This window comes from Panthera onca, chromosome D4 (assembly GCF_046562875.1).
Source record: "Panthera onca isolate mPanOnc1 chromosome D4, mPanOnc1 haplotype 2, whole genome shotgun sequence".
Taxonomy (NCBI): domain Eukaryota; kingdom Metazoa; phylum Chordata; class Mammalia; order Carnivora; family Felidae; genus Panthera; species Panthera onca.
Window position 1 is genome coordinate 6,522,492 of NC_138351.1, and position 26,207 is coordinate 6,548,698.

Below are 26,207 nucleotides of genomic sequence, written 5' to 3' on the forward strand. Positions count from 1 at the left end.
GTGAACCTTTGTGATTCCTGGTTTCTGAGCTGGACCTATTCCAGGAGCACTGATAGCCCCTGAGCCGTTCCCAGGAGTCTTATGACCCCTGCATGCTTAATCATAGAGGCAGCCGAGGTGAGGAGAATTCCCAGAGTCTTTTATCCGCTATACGGTTCACTGCCCCATGCTTCTTTCCCATGACAGCGCCCTGGGAACTGCAGAGTGGTTTGGCCCAAGTGACTCTCATGGTGAGGTTTTAGGACACTTCTGCCCAATTTTGATTTACTCATTCGCTTAGGAAGCAGCAGGAGATCCTGGGGTGGCGGTGGGGGGGGGGGGGAAATTAATTGTTTTTTAGTTGAAACTTCTAGCTCAGAATTTCTGCCCTGTCACTTCCAACTCCAGGAAAAATCCACTTAATCTCTTTGGACTTCTATTTCATTGATAATGGAGATAGTGAGGAGGTTCCAAGTCCTTTATCTAAGAGAATACACATATTTCTGTAACACAGTGCTCCCTGAGACCACAAATGATTTTCTCCTCCAATTGATTCACAAGGAGGCAAGGTAGAAAGAAAGAAGAAAAATAAGGAAGGAAAAAAAAATCTTGCATTATTATTTTTTGCATTCTAATAGATGTGTCCAGGAGTTTTAAAGGCGAAAAGTACTGGGTGTATTGTGGACGAACCTCCCATATGTCTATACACACCGTGGAAATCTCAGCAAAATGCCACACTCTGAAAATGCTCAGTCACCGTTCACAAATACCAGGGACAGAACACGCCATTTTTCTCCCTTTAACTTTCCGTGAACTAAAAGACTTTGTACTTCAAAATTATATTGGGCACCATCAAAATGAAAGCTTGTGTTTCTCACTCTGAGGAAGGAAAACAAGAATGAGAATGAGGCGATGTTGGCAGACAATGGATTTACTTTTGGTTCCAAATGTAAAGAGTTCAGGGAAGCACAATGTCTCTTTAGTATCTTTTTCTGGAAGGTTTCTCCGGATCATCGAAAGTCACCAGAGAACCCATTTCCTGGTTATTTGTCCCCACCAGCTCAGTTTCTCTCCATGCTCGTCTTTAATATTATCCCGTATATTAACCCCAAATGATATTTGGATCTCAGGTGTGTTATTTTCCATCAGCCATAGCTTATTATTACTAAAATTATATTGTGGAAGATGCATGAGAAGGGAGACCTTGCGGGGGATGTCTGGGGGGGGGGGGGCCCGTCGGTTAAGCATCCCACTCTTGATTTCTGCTCAGGTCATGATCTCACAGTTCATGGGTGTGAGCCCCAGGTCGGACTCTGGGCTGACAGTGCAGAGTCTGCTTGGGATTCTTTCTTCTTCTTCTGTCTCTGTCCCTTCCCTGTTTTCACTCTCTCTCTGCCTCTCAAAAATAAATAAACATTTTTAGAAAATAAATTTTTAAAAAGAAAGAAGACCTGAACAACACATTTAAGCAAAATAAATATGTATATATTTATAATATATAAGAATATATGTGTGTATGTATATGCGTGTGTATTTATAGTTGTGTGTATTTATTTATTTATTTATTTATTTATAGTAGTAATCTGAGAATGTTACTTTGGAGATGTGGTGTAGGGACAGAAACATTTCTACAGTCCCAGAGGCAGAGAATTATGGGAGAGGACATTGTTCTATACAGCCTGGTGGCACTTTCTATATGATAACTCAATCTTGGAAAAACAGAAACATAAAAATAGAATAGTACATAAAGAATACATAAATAGTATGTGCCTCACCTGCGAGGCGCCCTGAGTGTCCAGGCCAGGAAGGGCGACCGCGGCTTTGGGGCACAGACGCCCGCCTGCTCGGGTGATGACCACCCCGCAGGGCCCGGAGCCGGGGAGGGGGTGGCTGTGTCAGAACCTAGACGAGGACTCTATTTTTAACAGACTGTATCTGCAGTGGAGATACTCGGTCATCATCGGGAGTGAGTTAAAACGGAGACCATCTCTTTGGGAATCAGACCGGGGCTCGAGCCAAGCCTGTCTATCTCCTGGTGCACAGTCAGGCTTGCTTTTGATTTGGTGGGTTTGCCCTTCTTTTCTAACCCCGCTGCAGGGAAATCAGGGTCAGGGCAGGGTGCCAGGAACGGTCACGCTGGCCGGTGGGGGGCGCAGGAAGCAGGGCCCCCACCTCCTTGTGCACACGCTGCTCGTCCAGGGCTCCCCGGGAGGAGGGCTAGTGCCCTGAGAGAGTCCGTTATCCTGAGCCCTCACCCTCCCCAGCCTGAGATCAGAGAGGTGAGCTGTCCCTCCTTCCTTTGGAAGTGGGGCTTATCATTTTGCTCATTATTATCGGAGGATTTTTTTTTTTTTTTTTTTTTTTTTTTTGCAGCTCTCCTCGGACTTGCACGTATGAGTCTTTTCCTGTATCTAAATTTTCCCTCTGTAGGAACGTCAGTAAGAAAAATATTGCTGCAGAGTAGCATGAGAGCTCTCTGAGGATCTCTTCCCCCTGCTCAGGAATTTTCTTTCCCCCTCGTTGAAAAAAATGATATTGAGTTTGAAGTGCCAGGCGGAAGATAAGCTGGGCAGTTTGAATGATTAATAAGGGTATTAAAGACCAGAAAAGGGAAGACAGGAGTTCAAACCCAAATGAAACTTTCCTTGGCACGATGCAGATCAATGCAGGCGCTTCTGAACTTGTCTTTCTGTTTTTTAGACACTGAGGTTTTGTCCTGGTATTTTCACCCTCTTGTTCTTCTTTTATGCTCTCGGCTTTTTCCGGGCAACTTTCCTGACCCTTGAAACTTTTTTCCAAAATTTAGCTCTTCCATACTTGCCAAGGGATCCCTGCACAAGCATCCTATCTGTGTGTTCTCAACTAAAAAAGGCCCCCTACGGAGGCCTTCACCCTCTGTGCAAGCTTCTTCTTATTTTCTTCCTTCAAGGTATTTAGCAATAGTCTTTGGCTTTCACTATGTTATTCTTATTCTCATGCAATATCAGCATAAGGCAAAGATCTTAATACGTGAATTAAAAAAAAAAATAACAAAGTGGGGTGTCTGGGTGGCTCAGTCGGTTAAGCATCCGACTTCGACTCAGGTCGCGATCAGTTGGTGGGTTTGAGCCCCACGTCGGGCTCTGTGCTGACAGCTCAGAGCCCGGAGCCTGCTTGGAATTCTGTGTCTCCCCCTCTGTCTGCTTCTCCCCCACTCACACTCCATCTCTCTCTCTCTGTGTCTCACAAATGAATAAACATTAAAAAAAACCTTTTTTAAAAAATAACAAAGTGACCGATAATGAATCTTACTATACATTAAAGAATTAGGGATCCCCTATTACAGGGAACCTTAGCACATGACCATTGTATAGGTCAAGTTGGTTGGGATAGTGGTGATCTCATAGGGTGCAACCTACAGACAACCTTGGAGCCCACTACCACCCTTTCCTTTTAAAATCAAGGGGGAAAAAGGAAGCTCACAGGTATGAACCACCTTACGCACGGTCACATGACTTATCAGGAGGCAACTTGAGAACAAGGTCCACTTGTGCCTTAGCCAGTGGCTCTTCCCACCACACCATAAGATGACCGTAGACCCAGGACAAGGACGAGTGTGAGAAGTGATTAAACAAATAGAAGAAGATGGTTATTCATTTTTAAATTACCAAGACACTGAATATTGAAAACGCGATTCGATGTCTCCTACTGATACATATTACCCTGGGCTTATACCTCGAAGTACTACAAAAGTGAGAATGCCGCGTGACCTCCGGAAGATGCCTGTCGATCTATTTTTATAAAAACTGAAGGACTGGATCGTGCGCTCCTCTCTCAGAACGGCTGCTGCAAACATATCTGGCCTAGATAAAGTCCAGCCAAGCCATGCACTCTTGGCCCACCTCGCAAGAAGATGCAGGCTCGCACAGGGTCCATGGCAGATTGGTTCTCCTTACAAATCTGGGGGGTATTTCAGAGAGTGGGGAACCAAATAAAGCACTACTGAGTTGTTGTTGGTTGTTTGTTCAATTCTTGCAAAACCGAGAACTTAATTGAAAAGTAATTCATACATGTGGTTTAAAAATCGCTTCCATTTAATAATTTTAGGCCCTCGCCCCTTACCCAGAGGGCAAAAATGCTATTAATGGTTTCTTGTATATCCTTCCAGAAATAGTCCATTCACAGACGTGTGTATTCATTTCAGGGATTTCAAAGGGGAGCAGGATGTGCATATTGTTATTACCTTGCCTTTGCAAAAGACTGCCTCTTAAATGCGTTCTAGGCAGTGCGAGATGATTCCATAACACGGAGGCCTCATAATTTATCCCCGTGCTCACCTACTGGCAGAGAACTGCGCACTTCTGAGTGTCCCTGTGGGATTCATTCCCAGAAGTGGAGTTTCTACTTGGTGTAGACGGTACGTTGAGGGGACTTCGGGGGCTGCATTTTTTTAGGTGGTCATCTTCAGAGCTCTGAATAGCAGGTCTTTTAGACAATTTTATTTAATTTTATGGAAATCGCCCTCTGAGGGTTTGTGTTCCTGCTTCCCACCCCCGCGGGAAGCAGTCTTCTCCTTCTTTTGAGTTTTATCTGTAAAACGTCCTCTCAGACCTGAGTCCCCTAGACTGTGGCGAGCCGGTTTGTGTGGGTCCTGCAGCCGGACCACCTGGGTTCCGGTCCTGCAACATCATAAGTAGCCCTGTCATGTGGGGGTGGCGAACTTAAACTCCTCATGCCTCGGTGTCCTTATCTGTGGATGTGAGGATGTGTTGAATAAACATGTATGAAGAAGTGAGGTCATGTTTGCACTTAACTGAGCACTCAGCTTAGATGAGCTCTTTTTATTGGTTTAATATTTGTCTTTAAATCTGTTCTATTTCTTTTTAATGTTTATTTAGTTTTGAGAGAGAGAGAGAGAGAGAGAGAGCGAGCATGTGAGCAGGGGGAGGGCAGAGAGAGAGACACGGAATCCGAAGCAGGCGCCAGGCTCCGAGCTGTCAGCACAGAGCCCGACGTGGGGCTCGAACCCCCAAACCGCGAGATCATGACCTGACTGAAGTTGGACGCTTGACCGACTGAGCCACCCAGGCGTCCCTAAATCTGTTCTATTTTTAAACTTAGTTTTATGCTAAGTGATGTGCAATGATATAGATCGGGTGCGCTATCTACATTTTAGGCTACAAGATAGTATATACGTAACTATAAAATCAAAGAAATAAGGGTAATATTCTGCCACAATTGGGAAAGTTACTGTCCTGAGAAAGAGCATTATTAGAAATGCCTCGAGCGGTTCAAATCAAATAGGTTAGAGTAGTATCACATGATGTTATGATATTCATTTCTTCAAATATAAGTGATGTTGAGCGTTTCTCCTATGGTCATCTATCATTTTCTTTTCTTTTCGTAAACTGGCTATTTTTTTTTTTTTTTTTTGCCTGATTCTATATGAAGTTTTGGTCTTTATCCATCAGTTTGTAAGAGGGTTTTATGAATGTAAGAGATTAGTTCTTTGTCACGTATACTAGCAATTTCTTCCTGTTCCTGTTTGAAAAGTATTCTGAGAGTGGTTTTTTTTTTTTTTCATCCAGCTTCCTTCAGTTGATCTAATTTATCAGTTTTTTCTTCTGTGGCACCTGAATTTGGGGCTTGCTTAGAACTATATGCCCCCTCCCACACTACATGCACATTCTCCCCTGAATTTGTCTCATCCTTTCTCTGGGTCTGTTTTACTCCGAACCTTCATTCCATCACAGATCTATTTAAATGTAAGGTGTGAAGGGGCGCCTGGGTGGCTCAGTCGGTTGAGTGTCCGACTTCGGCTCAGGTCATGATCTTGCAGTTCGTGGGTTCGAGCCCCTCATCGGGCTCTGTGCTGACAGCTCGGAGCCTGGAGCCTGCTTCGGATTCTGTGTCTCCCTCTCTCTGCCCCTTCCCCGCTCATGCTCTGTCTCTCTCTGTCTCTGAAAGATGAATAAACATTAAAAAAAATTTTTTTTTTAATGTAAGGTGTGAAGGATGCACCTGACTTGATTTCTGTATTTCTAGATGGCTGTTTGCACCAGTACCATTCATTGAATAACTCAGTTTTCCTCACTGAATTGAATTGCCACACCCCTTTGCTAAATTCAAATTCGCTAAATTTGCTGTGTTAATGATTAAATCTGTATATTTATTATCAGACCCTATTACGTTTCTTCATTAATACGTGTATTAATATGCTAGTATCTAAGAGCTAGAGTCAAGCTTTGTAATGTTGTTACCCTATACTTGGAGAGCTAATTCCTATTCCTACTCTTTTTACTAATTGCCTTCACTGTTCTTGCATGTGATATTTCAAAGTGAAAAAATGGAACGATCTATTTTCCTTAGCAATTAATTTACTAATATCTTCATAGTATCAAGTCCTGGTATCCAAGCACAGGGATTTATTTCCATCTTCTGTTATGCCCTTCAGTGGTGTTCTGAATACTTATTCATAGAGATGTTGGAACATTTCTTGTTAATTTTTTATTTCAGATTCCATTAAAATTGGGGTCGATTTTTCCTTATTTTATATGTGTGAGAAAAGTCCTTGATTTTTGAAATTACTTTCATACAGAGGGAGTTTATGAATTTTCTTACAGCTTATTATTGTCTTTCAGGATGCTGTCTTGTTTCGAAGAAGCAAATAATGACAATCTTATTTTATCTCTAATGCTTATGCTTGTTTTACTCCCTTTTTTTGCTGAATGTGCCTGACAACTGAGGAAGGTAAGACCAGAGACCTAGGAGGGAGGTTTGAAATATTGAAATAAGGGTTTAAAAAGGAAGTTATTGCCACCAAAATAAATGAAACTCCCAAATTTATGCTCTCTGGGAGCATAGTTATGAGAAAAGTCAGAAAAAGATGTCTAGGACCTTAGAGACGCGTGAAAGAATGAAGCATAAAGCCTATGAAGCATTACATTGCTATTATTATGTGACAGAAGTTTTAAGACATTTTATCATCTCTGAATGATGAACAGCATCGGATCGCTTGCTGTGTATATATTATTGGAAGGTGTCAAACATAATTTCATGTTTACTTTGACTTTTCCCTCTGTCCGCTCCTTTTCAATTTGCTTTTTCAAGACTTATAGATTTGGCGAAAACGAGGCAAGTCAACAACTTACATTAGTTTCATTGCATGATGTGTCCGTTTACGTTATGGAATTGTATACATACAAACAAAACTGGATAGAGATAATATAGACCAACTGCTTGATAAGAAAACGTGCCCGTGTGTCAGTAGCATACCAGTGTCAACAGTGAAGGAGATATTTTTATTAATCTGATTAAATATTAATAAAATTCACAAATTAATCAATCATAATAATATGATTAAAAGAGGCACAACAAAAGCACTGAAAACTTCCTGTGTGCCGAGCACTGAGCACGGTGATCTAAATGGATTTTCTCATCTAATCCCCACAAAAATTAAGTTTGCAAAAGCTTAATTGCCCAAATCCACACTTTATGACTTGTTATTTTCAAAGCCAGTTCTGTATGACTCTAAAATCCCAGCCCAGGCGCTAATTTAGTCCAAAAACACTGTTCATTTACTTCTCAATGATACTTAGGAAATCACAAATATTGGTCCCAAATCAAATTATTTTTTTTAAAACCCCATCAATAAATGCAAGCTGTTAAAAGATTAACTTAAATCAAACACTCAGTAAAGATTAAAAAGTGGCATAATCTAATCAAAGGAAATGTATGGCGTGCCCACGGGGGCATTCTCCGTGGATGTACACAGAGCATTTCTATCTGAAAGAGAAAACGGTCCTTCAGGGAGCCTTCTCTAAGAAACTCAAGCATCTCGTACTTTTCATGTAGGATGTTCACTCAGAAATGTTTTAGATGAAAGCTGACATCAGAATCCGAGAGCTCGTTGCCCGAAGGCAGGTGCACACGGCCAGCTTCCGGGCTCTGCTTCTTCCTAAGGCCGCGTTCTTCCTGAAAAGCCTGCCGTGGATGGAGCCCTGATGCATCAGGATGGGATTGTCATGATGCATGACAGTGACTTTGCCTCTTCTGGGGCCTGGGGAACACCAGTCAGGCGTGAGTCTGAAAGAACAAACTGAGAGGCCCAGGTACCCGGAGGAGATGTGTTCACAAGTATCTCCTTCCACTGGAGAAAAGATCTCTTTCCACTGGGGGTGCTTTTTTTTCAGCCGGTGACAAGGAGAGAGGTGGGAGAGAAGTTGTCAGACGATAGTCCAGACGAGAGTCCCTTTATTACTGCAACTCACAGTGGGACTTAACTAGAAGTCACATGCAAATCCACGGGGTTCCTGTGGCTGCTTAGACCAGTAATAGTGAGTCACATGCTTTCACATAACCAATATCCTTTTTTTTTTTAATTGAAGCATAGTTAACATAAAATGTTATAGTAATGTCAGGTGTACAACATAGTGATTTGAGATTTATATACATTATGAAATGCTCCCCACGACAAATGTAGTCACCATCGGTCACCACACAAACTTATTATGTTACTGACGATGTTCCCTCTGCCGTGTTTTGAGTCTCTGCGACTGATTTATTTTATAACTGGAAGTTTATAACAGAAAGTAACTTAACCCTCTTTACCCGTCTAGCCCATCCCCCAGCTCCCTTCCCTCTGGTAATGACCAGTTTGTTCTCTGTATTGAAGAGTCTGTTTGTTTTGTTTTGTTTTGTTTAGATTCCACATATAAGTAAAATCATATGGCATTTGTCTTTCTCTGTCTGACTTTTTTCAGTTCGCATAATGCCCTCTAGGTCCACCCATGTTGTCACAAATGGAATTTTCACTCCTTTTTATGGCTGATGTTCCATTGTGTGTGTGTGTGTGTGTGTGTGTGTGTGTGTGTGTGTGTGTATCACATCTTCTTTATCCATCTATCAATGGACACTTGCTTTTATATCTTAACTATTGTAAATAAGGCTGCAATAAACATAGGAGCCCATGTGTCTTTTCAAAGTAGTGTTCTTGTATTCTTCGGATAAATACCCTCGAGCAGAATTGCTGGCTCATATGGTAATTCTCTTTTTAATTTTTTGAGGAACCTCCACACTGTTTTCCACAGTGGCTGCACCCATTTACATTCCCACCGACAGTGCACAAGGGTTCCTTCTTCTCCACATCCTCACCAGCACTTGTAATTTCTTGTCTTTTTGATTCTAGCCATTCTGGATGGTTCACTGTGGTTTTGGTTTGCTTTTCCCTGGTGATGAGTGATGTTGGGCATCTTTTCATGTGTCTCTTGGCATCTGTAGGTCTTCTTTAGAAAAATGTCTATTCTGGGTATTCTGAGTATTCTGCCCATTTTTCAATCAGATTGGTTCTTTGGTGTTGAGTTCTATAAGTGATTTCTATATTCTGGATATTAACTCCTATCAGACATCGCATTTGCAAATGTCTTCTCCCATGCAGTGGGTTCCATTTTCATTTTGGTGATGGATTCCTTCACTGTGCCAAAGCTTTTTAGTTTGGTGTAGTCCCGATAGTTTATTTTTGTTTTCATTTCCCTTGTCTCAGGAGACATACCTAGAAAACCTTTGTGAAGGCTGATATCACGAAACTACTACTTACGTTTTCTCCTAGGAATTTTATGGTTTTAGGTCCCACATTTAGGTCTTTAATCCATCTTGAGTCTATTTTTGTGTATGGTGTAAGAAAGTGGCCCAGTTTTATTCTCTTGTGTGTTGACCATATACATGTGGGTTTATTTCTGAGGTCTCTATTCTCTTCTCTTGATCTATGTGTCTGTTTTTGTGTCAGTACCATACTGCTTTGATTACTACAGCTTTGTAATAAGGTCTTGAAATCTGGGATTATGATACCTCAGCTTTGTTTGTCTTTCTCAAGATGGCTTCGGCTCTTCAGGGTCTTTTGTGGTTCCAGACCAGCTGCATGATTATTTTGTTCTAGCTCTGTGAAAAATGCTGTTGATATTTTGATGGGGATTGCACTGAATCTGTGGGTTGCTTTGGACATTTTAACAATATTCGTTCTTCCAATTCATGAGCATGGAATATCTTTCCATTTGTTTGTGTCATCTTTCATCAATGTTTTACAGTTTTCAGAGTACAGGTCTGTCACCTCCTTGGTTAAGTTTCTTCCTAGGTATTTTATTATTTTTGATGTGATGGTAAATGGGATTCTTTTCTTAATTTCTCTTTCTGCTACCTTATCATTAGTGTATAGAAATACAACAGATTTCTGTATATTAATTTTGTGTCCTGCAACTTTACTGAATTCATTAATCAGTTCTAATAAGTTTTTTTTTTTTTTTTTTTTTTTTTTTAGCGGAGGCTTTAGGGTTTTTTATTTATAGTATCATGCCATCTGCAAACAGTGGCAAGTTTACTTCTTCCTTACCAATTTGGACATCTGTCATTTCTTTTCCTTGTCTGATCGCTGTACCTAGGACTTTCAGTACTATGTTGAATAACAGTGGTGAGAGGGGACATCCTTGTTTTGTTCCTGATCTTAGGGGAGAAGCTCTCAGTTTTTCATCATTGAAAATGTTAACTGTGGGTTGTTTTTTTGTTAAATATATCTATAGGGCCTTTTTTATGTTGAAGTAAGTTCCTTCTACACCTACTTTGTTGAGAGTTTTTATCATGAATGGGTGTTGTATTATGGCAAGTGATTTTTCTCTGTCTATTGAGATGATCATATGGTTTTTATCCTTTCTCGTGTTAATGTGGTATATCACACTGATTGACTTGTGAATATTGAACCACACTTACCTTCCTGGAATAAATTGTACTTGGTCATAGTGAATGATTTTTTAATGTATTATTGCATTTGTTTTGTTAATATTCTGTTGAGAATTTTTGCAACTATGTTCATCAGAGACATTGGTCTGTGGTTTTCTTTTTGTAGTGTCTTTGTCTGGTTTTGGTATCAGGGTAATGCTGGTCTCATAGAATGAATTTGGAAGTTTTCCTTTCTGTTTTGTGTTTTGGAATAGTTTGAGAAGCATAGGTATTGACTCTTCTTTAAGTGTTTGGTAGAATTCACCAGTGAATTCATCTGGTTGTGGACTTTTGTCTGTTGAAAGGTTTTTTTGATTATCAATTAAATTTCATTACTAGTAATTAGTCTGTTCAGATTTCTTAATTCTTCCTAATCCAATTTTGGAAGATTTGTTTACAGGAATTTATGTTTATAGGAATTTATTCACTTTTTTTAGGTTTCTTAACTTGCTGTCATATAGTTTTTCATAATATTTTCTTATAATCCTTTGTATTTCCATGGTGTTGGTTGTTATTTCTTCCCCTTCTTTTCTATTTTTATTTACTTGAGTCCTCTCTCTTTTCTTCTTAATGACTCTGACTAAAGGTTTATCAATTTTGTTTATCTTTACAAAAATCCAGCTCCTGGTTTCATCAATCTTTTTTTTAAAAGTTCTTTTTTAAAATTTTTTTTTAATGTTTATTTATTTGCGGCGGGGGGAGGGGGGGTGGTGAGGAGCGCATGAGTGGGGGAGGGGCAGAGAGAGAGAGACGGAAACACAGAATCTGAAGCAGGCTCCAGGCTCTGAGCCGTCAGCACAGAGCCCGACATGGGGCTCGAAATCACGGACCTCGAGATCATCACCTGAGCCAAAGTCAGATGCTTAACAGGCTGAGACACCCAGGTGCCCCTTCATCAATCTTTTCTATTTTTTTTAGCATTGATGTCATTTATTTCTGCTCTAATCTTTATTATTTCTTCCCTTGTACTAGTTTTGGGCTTTTTTTTTCCCTAGCTCTTTTAGATGTAAGGTTAGGTTGTTTATTTGAGATTTTGCTTGTTTCTTTTTTTTTTTTTTTTTTTTTTTTTAATTTTTTTTTCAACGTTTTTTATTTATTTTTGGGACAGAGAGAGACAGAGCATGAACGGGGGAGGGGCAGAGAGAGAGGGAGACACAGAATCGGAAACAGGCTCCAGGCTCCGAGCCATCAGCCCAGAGCCCGACGCGGGGCTCGAACTCACGGACCGCGAGATCGTGACCTGGCTGAAGTCGGACGCTCAACCGACTGCGCCACCCAGGCGCCCCGATTTTGCTTGTTTCTTGATGTAGGCCTGTATTGCTATACAGCCTTTGCTGCATCCCAAAGATTTTGGACTCTTGTGTTTTCATCTTCATTTGTTTCCATGTATTTATTTCCTCCGATTTCTTGGTTGACCCATTCATTGTTTCAGAGCATGTTGTTTAGCCTCCTTGTTTTTGTGTTCTTTCCAGACTTTTTCTTGTAATTGGTTTCCAGTTTCATACCATTGTACTCAGGAAAGATGCTTGATATGAGTTTAGTCTTCTTAAATTTATTGAGACTCATTTTGTGACCTAACATGTGATCTGTCCTGGAGAATGTTCCACGTGCACCTGAAAACAATGTGCGTTCTGTTGTTTTTGAATAGAATGTTCTGTATATATATATATATATATATATATATATATATATATATATATGTTGAGTCTATATGGTCTAATGTGTCATTCAAAGCCACTGTTGCATTGTGGAGTTTCTGTCTGGGTGATCTATCCATTACGTAAGTGGGTTGTTAAAGTCCCGTATTATGTTTGCATTGGTGTCGATTTTTCCCATTATGCCTGTTAACAATTGCTTCATATATTTAGTTGCTTCTATGTTGGGGACATTATATATTTATAATTGCTATATCCTCTTGTCAAATTGCTCCCTTTATTGTAATTAATGCCTTTCTTTGTGTCTTGCTACAGTCTTTGTTTTAAAGTCGATGTTATCTGATACGGGTGTTGTTACCCTGGCTTTTTTCTTTTTCCACTTCCATTTGCATGATACACATTTTTCTATCTTTTCACTTTCAATCTGTATGTGTCTTTAGATTTGAAATGAATCTCTTGTAGGCAACATATAGATGGATCTTGTTTTCTTATTCCCTCTGTCACCCTCTGTCCGTTGATTGGAGCATTGAGTCCATTTATATTTGAAGTAATTGTTCATAGGTATGTACTTACTGCTATTTTGTTAATTATTAATTTTTTTGGTTGTTTTTGTAGTTTCTCTCTATTCCTTTCTTCTCTTCTTGCTCTTTTCCCTTATGGTTTAATGACTTTCTTTAGTGTTATGCTTGGATCCCTTTCTCTTTACTTTTCGTATATCTATATACATTTTTGATTTGTACTTACCATTAGGTACATATATAACATCTTATGCATATAGCATTCCATAGTAAGTTGATAGCCACTTAAGTTGGAATGCATTCTAAATAAACTACATTTTTACTCCCCTTTCCAAGTTTTATGTATATGATGTCATATTTTATACCTTTTTATTTTGTATATTCCTTGGCTGATTTTTGTAGATATAATTAATTTTAGTATGTTTGTGTTTTTACCTCCATACTCGTTTTATAGTCTACTTATTAGTAGCCAGTAAACTGGCTTTATTAGTCTACTATTTTTATTACATGTTTGCTTTTACTTGTTAATTTTTTTCCTTGCATAATTTCTTTCTCCTAGTCGTGGCCTTTTCTTTCCACTCAAAGAATTCCCTTTAACATTTCTTGTGAGGCAGGTTTAGTGGTAATGAACTCCTTTAAATTAAGGAAAATCTTTAAATGAAACACTTTTTGTATTAAAACTTAAACGTATTTAAAATAATTTCTTTATTTTCAAGAATTTTTTTCCAACCTGTTCTTAGAAACGGAAACTTTTTCTTACATATAGAGACTACATGATAAGAAAACCCACTTAAATTTTAAGCTGTCAATGCATTCAGAATAATAAGTCTCATCTTGAATTCATAAGAGCTATAATAACCTTTTAAATTAGAGTTCTGATGAGTTTTTAATGAAAACGACAAAGCCCTAATTATTGCAGAGCGTACAGATTAAGGATTAAATGATGGCCCTCTAAACTCTCCAACATCTGGTTGTTATTTATTGATTTCTCCCAGCCCTGTGTTCCAGACCAATGCCTACCAGGCAGACACGTGCCCCCGGCTGCCACCCCTCATAAGAGCACTGCTGTAGGAAGGTTCTTTAGGTCAACTGCAGTGAGAGTCCTGTGTTTGGGCTGACAGATGGACTTCCGAAAGCAGACAGCATCATTCTTAGGATTCCAGGCAGAAACAGGGAGACTTATCGGTGCAGAATGAGATTTAAATGTGTTTGGTAGTCTATATGTGTTCTGTTGTAGAAGAAAGAGAAGAGGGAGGAAAAGAAAGATAATGGATTTGAGGGAGGAAAACACAGGAGAAGAGAAGAGAGGCAGAGACAGGAAAAGAGAAAGAGAGAGAAAAGAGCACTTGATGTCATGGTGTTGCCTTTGTGGCTAGAACTGCAGATTGTTGGTAGAAATTTGGGTATTGAGGCTGCTGACGGTGAGAGCTCTAAAGGAAATGAGAAGCACGTTATCGGAAGCTGGAAGAAGGGAGATCTTTGTGATGTAATAAGAAGAGTTTGCAGAAATCCCCTCCTGTGGTTGCTTGAGAAGCAGCAGGACTTGTAAGTGACGACCTTGGTCTTGTAACTAAAAAGATTTCCAAGGAAAGATACAGGTACCTTCTGGCTCGTAGTATTTATCGTCAAGTACTGCACATAGTAAACTTGCTACTTAGAGTAAAATGTAAGAGGAGAGAGAGAAACTGGGAGGTGGGGGGCACTGTTTGAAAAACAGCATCCAGGTTTTGATTGTTTTGAAATTTTCCAACAGCCTATCCACATGGCAGACAGAAAAAGCCAAGAGTGTGACTGTGCGAATTTTGTTAAGCTTCAGAAACATCAAATGACCAGAGTATTAAAAAGGCCTTTCAAATGATCAAGGATGTTCTCACAGAACCTTTGAGGGCCTTTGAGAAGCTGGGGCTTCTTAAGAGGGGCACCTGGGTGGCTCAACCAGTTAAGCGTCTGACTCTGGGTTCCAGCTCAGGTCATGATCTCACAGTTCATGAAGGCTCCTCATCAGGCTCCACATTGGCCATGCAGAGCTTCATTGGGATTCTCTCTTTCCCTCTCTCTGCCCATCCCCAGCTCTCTCTTTCTCTCTCTCTCACTCTAGTAAATAAAAATTTTTAAAGAAGAAGAAGAAAAGAAGAAGCTGAACAGTGTTGTCCCTCAGCCCTCACAGCAGGAACCCCAGGTAGAAAGGCCTTATCCAGAAAAGACCTTGGGGGCTTTTGTCTAGAAACGTGAGCCCCCCTCCAGGAAATGCATGGGAGACCCACAGGTTCTTGATAAAATTATGTCAGTAAAAACCTCACCAGCTTGGACTGGAGGAGATAGAGTACAGAAGGAAAGGGGGTTACCAAAATCCTAAAATTGTGTTGTCAGAAAGCAGAGTAATGAAACCCCTCAACTGCAAATACATACTACCCCCATGAAGAAGGAAAGACAACTCATATGGCTAAAACAAGAATCCATAGGCTGGAAACAAGAGCTATGGAAGGTTATTCTCATTCTTGGAAACCTAATCAAGAAACTCCCGACAGCTGGCTGGCTGGGTTTCAGAACTATTATGGACCAGCAACCCTTTTGTTCTTTTCTGTTTCTCCTTTTTAGACTGGGGATATCCACACCTGTTATCAATGTCTATCCCACCACTGCACGTGGGAGGCAGGAGGAGGATACAGGTAACTTTAATTAAAGCTGGACGCTGGTCCTAGAGACTTACATGCAGATCAACCAGTCAAGACGAGCTTCACACAAGAGTCTCATTCACACCAGGAACTGACTTAAATGAGGAGATTCTGGACTTTGAGCAGATGCTATCATGGGGTGAGGCTCTTGGAGACCTTGGGATGGATGAATTTATTTTACATTTAGGAAGGGCATGAATCATTGGGAGCCGCCATGACTCTGGTCATCTGGTAAGGACGTCCCCATGATTTCTGTCCCCTGGTGTGCCCTTACATAGCTCCTTCCTTTTGAATATGGACAGGACCTGTGACTTGCTTCTAATCTATATAATCCGCCAAAGGTGATAGACATAGGTAACTGTGTATGCAGAATTAAGTTGCATAACATGGCTACCTGTCTTGCTGGAGACTCACTCTTGCAGGCAGTGATAAAGCATGCAGCTCTTTGGGGGGAGGGGGGAGGGCTAGCTGGTGAGGAACTGTAAGCAGCCTCTAGGACCCAATGATGACCTCTGGCTGATGAACAACCCAAAGCCAAAGCCCTCGGTTCTCCAACGGTGAGGAAAGAATTCTGCCAACCAAATGAGTGAGCCTAGAAGTGGACTCTTCCCCAGTCCAGCATCCGCGTGAGAATCCAGCCCTGCCGGACACCTTGCGTGTGCCCTTGTACAGAACCCAACTAACCACGCCTGTCCTCCCGACTCACAGGAACAGTGAGATAATAAATGTGTTTGGGTCCAAGCTGCTAAGTTTGTGGCAACATTGTCATGCAGCAATATGTATCTAGCACAGCAAGTGATAGAGAGAGCCATATAAAGAAGAGAGTGAATGCAAGCTAAAAGAGAAGAGGGGCATCTTGGTGGCTCAGTCAGTTGAGCGTCTGACTTGATTTCAGCTCAGGTCATGATCGAGCCCTGCATCAGGCTCTGTGCTGACCGCGTGGAACCTGCTTGGGATTCCCTCTTTTTCTCTCTCTCTGCCCCTCCCTCACTCGTTCTCTCAATAAATAAACGAATAAACAAACAAATAAATAAATGACAAGAAAAGATGACCGAGGGTCATTAGAAGACAGTCCCCAGGGTAGATGGAGCCTCAGTACAACGGAGGCCACCAACACGGCCTCCCTTCAGATGGGTCTTTGGTTGTCAGCTCGCTGATTCTGAGGAGGAAGGGAAAGCAGTTCAGAGGGTGCGGACCCTAACCAGTAAACACTGCAACAGCTCCCAGCACCATGAGAAAAACAGGTGCTAAGGAGGACACGCAGGGACTGGAGGAGTCTGCCCTCCTCAGGACGCTGTCAATACGTGGCCCGACAGGTGCCTCTACAGCCGCTGAAAGCCAAAGCCTTCTGCCAACCTGTTTTGGCAGCTGCCAGACTTCTTAGCAGGGCAGATATGCTATCTGATGACAGTTCTAAGGCTCTGCAGGGGGAGCTCAGACCAGAGCTCACAATAGTCCCTTTCAAAATGGAAAGTAATGAGCTTAGCTTTAAATCTGCTGGTTTACAGGGCAGCCTCGAGAAATTTTCACAATGAATCGCAAGTCATATATTTCTTTTGAGATTCTGGTTCTTAATTCTCACAGAAATAAGCAGGAACGAGACATCAGGGAAAGTGACGGACTTGTCCGCGATCATCAGTCTACTGCTTTGGTCAGTAGAATGTCATCCTATAATAATCCCTTTGCCTGCCTCCAGAATGTTCACAAGGCACTGTTAGGCTGGATTTCTGACTAATCTTTTATCCTGACATGGCTTCTGAGCATTTGGTCTTATTAGGCAAGCGGTTCCTTAGACAAGCAAGCAGCAAGCAGAAACACAATTGCCCACATCTCCCACACATCTGCCATTTTCCTTAGCATTCACAGTCATTCCATCCTGTTCGAATAATGGCATGACTGATGCTTAACTCAGGTTATTTACTATGGATGTGTCGTAAAAATAAGGTATTACCTGAAGGTAATGCTGTTGCCTAAAATGTAACAGATAGTGAAACTTCTTAAGTAATTATGAAAACACACACACACACACACACACACACGCACGCACACACACTTGCTTAATACAAGGGTATCTCTTTTAAAAATAGCATTCATAACTAGAGACTTCATTAACCCTTTTAATAGAAGTTAATATAAAGCATTTTTTAATAAGTGATGGAGGCTAAAATATAAACCATTTGAACAACCGACATTCGGGGACTGGTAGGTTATTACCCAGTCCCTGATCTCAAGTCCTTGGTGAGAAGGTGGATGGTGAGAACTCATCCAAAGATGATTCAGAATTCAGGCTTTTTCACATGTTGGAAAGGTCACCTTGTGTCTATGCCATATACTGATAATCATATGCATCATGATTTTGCAAAAAAAAAAAAATGCATTATGCATTCTGCAAAATTGTATGCATTATGATTTCTGCAACCAAAAAAAAAAACCCTTACATGTATATTAAATAAGATAAAGACTTTATAAATGTCATCAGTCAGGTTAGGCTTTACTGCTTATGAGTTCAGGTTCAGCCAGGTTTTGACTTCATGACAGTCCTTGTTTCTTTTGGATAGTTTTGTAATTCAGGATTGCTGATAAGGGATGTGAACCTTTATCAATAGTCAACATTAATGTGGCTAGTGGATAGACCCAGACGGACAAATACTAAAGCCATTTACAAATATAGGATAATATCAAGAGTCTCCTACAGCCTGTGGGTTCCACGACCCAATAACAGGGGGCCACCCGGTGCCATGAATTCCTGCCAGGGAAGTGCTATGTCCCTCAACACACCTGTTCATTTATTCTACATTCAAATGTCCACTGTCTTTTAGAATTTCCAGATTAAATCAGAAAGTGAAAAAAATAAGTAACTTTTACTAATGTGAAAAAATTCACAGGCCAGGCCAAAGGCTACATAATTAAACAACACAAAAATAGATTATAATAACTGTTGATTTCTTAGACACCCACACCACATTCCCATTGAGGAAATGCTCTACCTTTCCCCCCACACAACTTATACAAGTGCAATGCATTTGTTTTTTTAATTTAATTTATCGTCAAGTTAGCTAACATACAGTGTATACAGTATCCTCTTAGTTTTGGGGGTAGATTCCTGTGATTCATCGCTTATATACAACACCCATCCCAACAAGTGCCCTCCTCAATGCCCATCACCCATTGTCCCCTCTCTCCCACCCCCCCTTAACCATCAGTTTGTTCTCTGTATTTAAGAGTCTCTTATGATTTACCTCCCTCTCTATTTGAAACTATTTTTCCCCTTCCCCTTCCCCTTCCCCTCCCCCATGGTCTTCTGTTAAGTTTCTCAAGTTCCACACATGAGTGAAAACATACCCTATCTGTCTTTCTCTGACTGACTTATTTCACTTAGCAGAATACCCTCCAGTTCCATGCACATTGTTGCAAATGGCAGCATTTCATTCTTTCTCATTGCCAAGTAGTATTCCATTGTATGTATAAATCACATCTTCTTTATCCCTTCATCAGTTACTAGGAATTCATCAAATGCAATGCATTTAAAGTGCACCATGGACCTTACTGTCTCTCAGGAAATATTTTCAAAATAAGTTGGTAGATTTGGTTTCTCTACTCAATGTAGGTTAAAATAACACGTGGGCCTTTAAATAAAGAAACATACCAGATGCTTCCATCTCACCGATAATGCTTCCAATTCCTCCTGCTGTCGCTGAACATCAGGACATAGCTGGTCACCCAATGAGAGCTCCTGTGCCCTCCCTGGATGGCCACAGCTGTGACCTCTATTCTCTCTCTAAAATCAATCTGCAGCCACTGGTATTTATGTGACATAAGTGGGGACCAGCCACCAGCATCTTTTTATAGAAACAATAAAAGGAGAAAAATAGAAACAGCAGGAAGAAACGGTTAAGATTTTTGCTAATAGAATAAAAACACCTGTGGGACTGTGTACATGCATCTAATTTAAGAAAGTAACAGTTCTCCAATCCATAAGACACGACTTTTCATAACTACAGAAAGAAATCATAAAAACATGAATTGAACGTAAAGGAATAGGACTTAGATTAACTGCCTGACACTCTAGAGGGCAGACATTCCCTGAATATATGAGGTGATTACTATAAGAAGAGGGTCCCAGGCGCGCCTGGGTGGCTTAGTCGGTTGAGCGTCCGACTTCGGCTCAGGTCATGATCTCACAGTTGGTGAGCTCAAGCCCTGCGTTGAGTCCCGAGTAGGGCCCCCACGTTGGGCCCTGTGCTGACAGCTCGAAGCCTGGAGCCTGCTTCGGATTCTGTGTCTCCCTCTCTCTCTGCGCCTCCCCTGCTCATGCTCTGTCTCTCTGTGTGTCAAAAATAAATAAACATTAAAAAAATTTTTAAATAAAGAAGAGGCCCCCAGACACCCCACACTTGTGTCTTCTCTCAGAAGTGATGGACCCGCTGTTTCCTGGGCATATGACTTGCTAAGAGTTCTGCTGTCGAAACCCTTTCTCTTTTGCTGTGCATAAGAAAATAAATTCACATGACAGCAATTCTCAAAAATGTTTCCCAACACTGAAAAACATAAAAGATAAGATGTTGGAAACTGATCCCAAGAAAGTTGTGGGATAATTCCTCCACGGCACAGAAAAGATGGCCACTCCATCTTGTCAGTCGTGTGCTGAAAAGAAGGCAGGCACAGTCCAAAATACTCTTGCTAAGTATTTTACAAGGAAATGAGACACTTTAAGTTTAAGTGTTTCTAGTGTTTTAAATTACAGCATACTGAATAAATATGGTTGTCGTCTGGCATAGCTAGATAGACGCCCAGCTTAACTTCAGGACCAAAGGGGCCTAAAAGCCCACCGAGAATGTCTGCTTTGGGCTTTCAAAGTCAAGATCCAGAAGGCAGTCTGTATGTGTGAATAAGAGCCCTGGGGAGCTTCGGAGCTTGGACCCCCTCCTGCTTCCCCATCTTTATCTTGCTACCTTCTATCCTTTTCCTTTAAGTAAAAACATTCCATGAATGTGCTCTATGAAGCCTGTGTGTCCTCTCAAATATACCAAGTTGAGAAATCTTTGCATTTACTGAGTACATATACCGCATTGCAAGAGATGTTGTTATGACTCCAAGATTTAGAATGTGACTAGAGATGGCATTCCTAAAGGGAACTTCTCTAAATACAATTATGCATATTTCTGATGCCATATATTCAACAATATGAAAGTAATAAAAAGAAAAAGAGAAAACACTCTCATCTCTTTATGAAAATATTTCTTAGAGTAACGTGGCTCACTAAATCTGTTCTATTGGAAGACAGCAACGCTCTCTGACTTTAGCGTCTTTCTCTTGCAGACATGTTTTGTGCTCGGAAAATATACATCTGGGATGGCTCCAATTACATAATTTTAGAATACAGCTTAAAGTATTTTAAAATGTGTTGAAATCTATTAAAACTAGTAAGCATTGGGGCGCCTGGGTGGCGCAGTCGGTTAAGCGTCCGACTTCAGCCAGGTCACGATCTCGCGGTCCGTGAGTTCGAGCCCCGCGTCAGGCTCTGGGCTGATGGCTCGGAGCCTGGAGCCTGTTTCCGATTCTGTGTCTCCCTCTCTCTCTGCCCCTCCCCCGTTCATGCTCTGTCTCTCTCTGTCCCAAAAATAAATAAAAAAAAAAAAAAACTAGTAAGCATTTATGGAGTACCTATCATTAAGGAATAAGGACTGTACCCAGCCTATGTCATCAAGTACGTCACCACGAGAAATGCTTTGTGTGTAACGCGGGCACCAAGATCAGAATGTGGATAAAATGCTTACAATATTTTCTAAGAAGGGACTCTGGGAAGAGAGAGGACATGGATAGGGGCTTGAAATTCAGCCTTCATTTGATGTCATGGCAGAGAGGTGGGATTGAGGACCATTGGTCCATTTCAAGCTGTATGACCTTGGACAAGTGAGTGAGTCCCTGTGTTTTTCAGGATCCTTACTCAGCATTATGCATGGCTTTGACATCTCTAAACTCTTATTTGTTCTATGAATCCGATGCATCATTGAATCACTGCCTTCCTTTGTTCAGCAAAACTCTCCTAATCTTCATTGAATCATTCGGGTTCTTGGACATGGGTCTTTCTCTGTCATCAGAGCTCTACTAAAGTATTTCAATTGGTAAAAGTTTTAAGAAAAGATGACAGCAAGTATCTTAGCAGTCCTTGGTTCTGTTGCTAGATTTATTAGTCAATCTACGATTAAACTCGTTCGATTTACCAAAGACACAATTTCAAAACCTCAGATATGCTAGATAAAAGTGTCGAGTGGTTTCAATTCAGTATTTCTAAACTCCCATTAAATCTGTTTTGTTAAGATGTCAGTCTTTCAGGAAAAATCTTCATTTATGACCCTATTTTGCAAATGAGGTAAAAGGCCGATTCCCTGTTTTAAGTTGTCTTTTGAATACCTCAGTCTCCGATAATAATGTTAGTGATATTTGTCTAAAATCTCATATTTTAAAAGGATGATTGATAAAGTAACTCAACAAATTGGATATCTTCTCTTCCACTGTTGTTCATGTGCAATTAGTTTTAGTAAGAAATCAATGAATTTTTTGGTGGAAGAATGGACCTCATGGCTTTATTTTTATTGTGCATTTTGTTGGGAAGACTCGGCACCGAGTTGAAGACGGGACATGTAGAGTCGCGCCCGAATTCACAAAACAAGTAAGAGCCACTTTCAGCTTCCCCAGAAAATAATCAACTAAGAAGATACACACCTTCGGACTACAGCGATCACACTTTTCTTTTAATCTTAAGGATCCTTTCCATCCAAAAAAAAAAGACAAGTTTAACTGAAATAAATCACAAATTATCTTTGTTTTACTTTCTGAGATGGAAGCTTCTTTCAAAGAGATAACGTAGGAGAATTCAATAGTAGAACACAGAAGTGCTTTATAATAACTAAACATTTAAAAATTGTTTAGTAAGTAGATGTAATTTCACTGCGAGCAGGTAGGGTCGTTTGAATTTTACTCAAAGAGGCACCTGAGTGGCTCAGTCGGTTGAGCATCGGACTTCGGCTCAGGTCATCATCACCTGATTCACGAGTTTGAGCCCCGAGTTGGGCTCTGGGCTGACAGTTCAGAGCCTGTGAGCCTTCTTTGGAATCTGAATCTCCCTCTCCATCTGCCCCTCCCCTGCTTGAGCTCTGTCTCTCTCTCTCTCTTAAAAATAAACAGTAAAAATATTTTTTTAATAAATAAATAAATAAATAAATTACACTCAAAGGTCTTCCAAATCAATAGCACTGGATTAAATAGGAGACACTATGAGAAATCAATAATTTGTTGGGTGTTGTTTCGAAATTATCTAAAGTCATAAATGTATTTTGTATTGTCATAGCGTATTGTAGTACATATCACTCCCATGTCACAACCTATGAGGATTTTGTGGAATTGGCACTATTGGTAGCTTCGGAGTCCCTTTCAGAGAGGCTTGGCTGTCATCACCATTGTCCCGGTGAATTGATCGTGAACAGGCGTGCAGGCTAAAGAGGTTCAGTCAGAGTAACAACTAGGAGTTTATTTACTGTGTGAGTAAAACGATGCTCCTTTTCTCCGTGTCTGGTCTAGTGTATGGCTGTGCAGCTTAGGGCTGTTCCACTGCTCTTGACCACGAGGGACCACAAGGGACCACGAGGGACCAAGCGGGACCATGAGGACAAAGTCAGAACAAGCAGAGGGAGCGCTGGGGACAGAGCTGTGACTCAGTGTCCAAAATTGGCAAAGTCCACCACTGCAGACTTGCACGACTTTGTAATTACTTTTTAGCCATTCTGCGCATTATGAATTGAATAGGCTTTTGATGGCTAAATCCAAATATCACCCAATGTTCAGGATATTGCTTTTTTTTTTTAATTTTTAAAAAATGTTTATTTTTGAGAGAGAGACAGAGATAGAGCACGAGTGGGGGAGGAGCAGAGAGAGAGGGAGACACAGAATCCGAAGCAGGCTCCAGGCTCTGAGCTGTCAGCACAGAGCCTGACGCGGGGCTCGAACTCACAAACTGTGAGATCATGACCTGAGCCAAAGCCGGACACTCAACCGACTGAGCCACCCAGGCGACCACACCAGGCGACTATTGCTCTTAATCGGACAAAGGGATTGTTCATTTACAGCCACTGACTTGGAGCCATTTTGAATAACCAGCTTTCCTAAGCTTCTTATGTAGACTTGGAAATAGTAAGTGATGTGTGCGTAAAGAAGTAACTGCTTTCTAATATTATTCAATCCCCTTTTTAAAAAAATCTTATTTAATGGCGTCCTATGTCTTTTGCACTAATGCCATTGGCTGGCGAGTAAATGGTGGAAAATAAAATACATCCCAAAGAAATATTTGTGTACAGTTTAATCTTTAATTTAATGTCACAGTATAGAGACACAAAATCCATTTCGACAAACGTTTCCGCTTTTTTCTTATCTTTGTATTTCTTGTGTTCAACACAGGTCATACTAGAGATGCTTAACTAAATTCCCTCTGAACAAATGAAGGAAAAAGTGCCTAAATATTGCATTTCTGTGTTTTTGGAAAGAGGCAGTGTGGCAGGTGGTTAAAAATATGGGGGTTGAAAGTCAGATGGACCTGAATTCAAGTCTAGTTCTGCCAGTTTCTAGCAGGGTCATTAGGATGTTCAATGTACCTAATCTCTGTAAGGAGCATAGTTTCAAGCCTTACCTCCCGAAACCCTCGACACTTTGCATTGATTTTCTATATTTTCTCTAGATGAAGGCTTTGGGGGCTTAAGAGCAACATGGCATAGTATTTACTCAACTTCACCTATTAGAGATCACAGCTGCAGGTAAAAGTATATCTAAAAATAAAGACCAAATCAAAATAGTAAAAATCTCTAAGTATCGGGAGTTCCATCACCGTATGTCTAAAAATCTATCAGAGAAATTGGCAGTTCGTGGTTACTCCGTTTTCTTTATATTTAACATCAAGCGGAAAGATGAGATGAAATCAATTATGCCACATACTAAAGATCACGGCAAAGTTGGAAAATATTAAAGCGATTAATCCACTTGCAGGACAAAATTATCCTGTTTCCTAAATTTATGGATCTTATGTGATGCAAAGTACATATAATCTGTCATACGACCCAACTCCATTTAGTGCCCTAGAAGCTTGCTGACCTAGCATTTAATTCTGCCAGAGCTATTATCAGGATGATCTCTCCAGTCATAAAATTGGCTCTGCAGTTTACAGATTCCATACCTGCCAAGTCTGACGATGAGTCTGGTACAGAAAATAGATTACAATCGATGCGTATATATTTTCCTTAATTTATTTGTTCCTTCTCTAACAGTTCAAAGACACCTTCACTGAACGCACTACCAAAATCATTTTCACATTTCCCGATTGACCCCCCGTCCCGTGTGATGCGGTCATGGGAGGGTTTCCACGTGCTGCAGTCACACGAGCCTGAGCTGACTGGTGTCAGTGTCCTGTGGTAATTGATGTCGAGTCACCTCCTCCCCTTCCTGGCATATCTAAGTGGAGCCTCCCCCCCTTTTTTCAATAAGATGTACAGTCAGTTTTTAATAGGTCACAGAAAAGTTTTTTTCTTTTTAATTGGCTGATGTTCTGATCATTCCAGCTGGTCTCCTCCTCATACAATTTCCTCCTCGCCTTCATGTTGCACAGGGACAGCTGAATTGTCATTCTGGACCGCAGATCTAATTGCACTGCGCTCGGAAACCTCTGGAGACTCCCCAAGCCCCACTTCCTCCTGCCAAGGCCAGGCCTGCTTATCAATGGGGTCCCGTGTCTTCCTGCAGATCCCCGAATCTTGTTGTCTTTCCCTCTGTTCCCCAATTTTCCATCCCTCACCGAGGGTCTACCCTCTACCCTTGCTCTTCTGAGATCAGTCTTCCTATAGTTTTGCGAAAATAGAGACTTCTTTCCCATCAGCTTCTCTTTTCACCTGCTTTGTAGATGCTGTTTTTTTTTCTTCACTTTCAGCTCGCCCTTTGGTGTCTTTTCACCCTATTCTGCAGTCACGAAATTCAGGACCATTGCTTCCTCAGACCAGTGCCTTTACAGGCCCTCAGTTTCTCAAAGAACTACTGACATAAGGAAGAGTGATTGTAACTCACGTCCTTGATGGTGTGGGGCTAGATATCCAAGGGGACTTGTGATGTGGCCCAACAGAGCTTGAAACCGGATGTAAACTTGCCTGTGTCGAGATCTCAAGTGAAGAAACATGACCTTCCCATGGTCTCCAAAAGCCTATCTGGCTCTTCTTCCTGGAGATTCACCGATCTCCTGCCTCTGAGAGTCAAACTTACCTTTGTGAAAACCCAAACCTCTTCCCATGGGCATTGCTCTAAGCCAAGAATATACATCTTGCTTCAACAATGACCATCCACTTGACACATTAATTCTCCATCCTTGCCATCCTGCAGTCTGAGACTTTCACTCTCAAACTGTCCCAGGGCCACCAGCGAGGCTCAGTTGGTTAAGAATCCGAGTCTTGATTTCTGCTCAGGTCATGATCTCACCACCGGTGAGATCGAGCCCCACATGGGGTTCTACGTTGACAGTGCAGAGCCTGCTCGGGATTCTCTTTCTCCCTCTCTCACTGCCCCTCCCCAACTCACACACGCTCTCTCAAAATAAATAAATA

The 26,207-nt window shown here is 41.1% G+C and overlaps 1 long non-coding RNA gene across 1 annotated transcript; it reads right to left on the reverse strand.

Annotated features, from left to right (window-relative positions):
- Positions 1 to 894: 894 nt before the first annotated feature.
- On the reverse strand, positions 895 to 8,214 carry LOC144614072 (uncharacterized). Its single transcript, XR_013551605.2, has 2 exons — positions 7,802 to 8,214; positions 895 to 3,918 (listed from the first exon to the last, which is right to left on the reverse strand). It is a non-coding gene; the product is annotated as an uncharacterized LOC144614072 (long non-coding RNA).
- Positions 8,215 to 26,207: the final 17,993 nt, after the last annotated feature.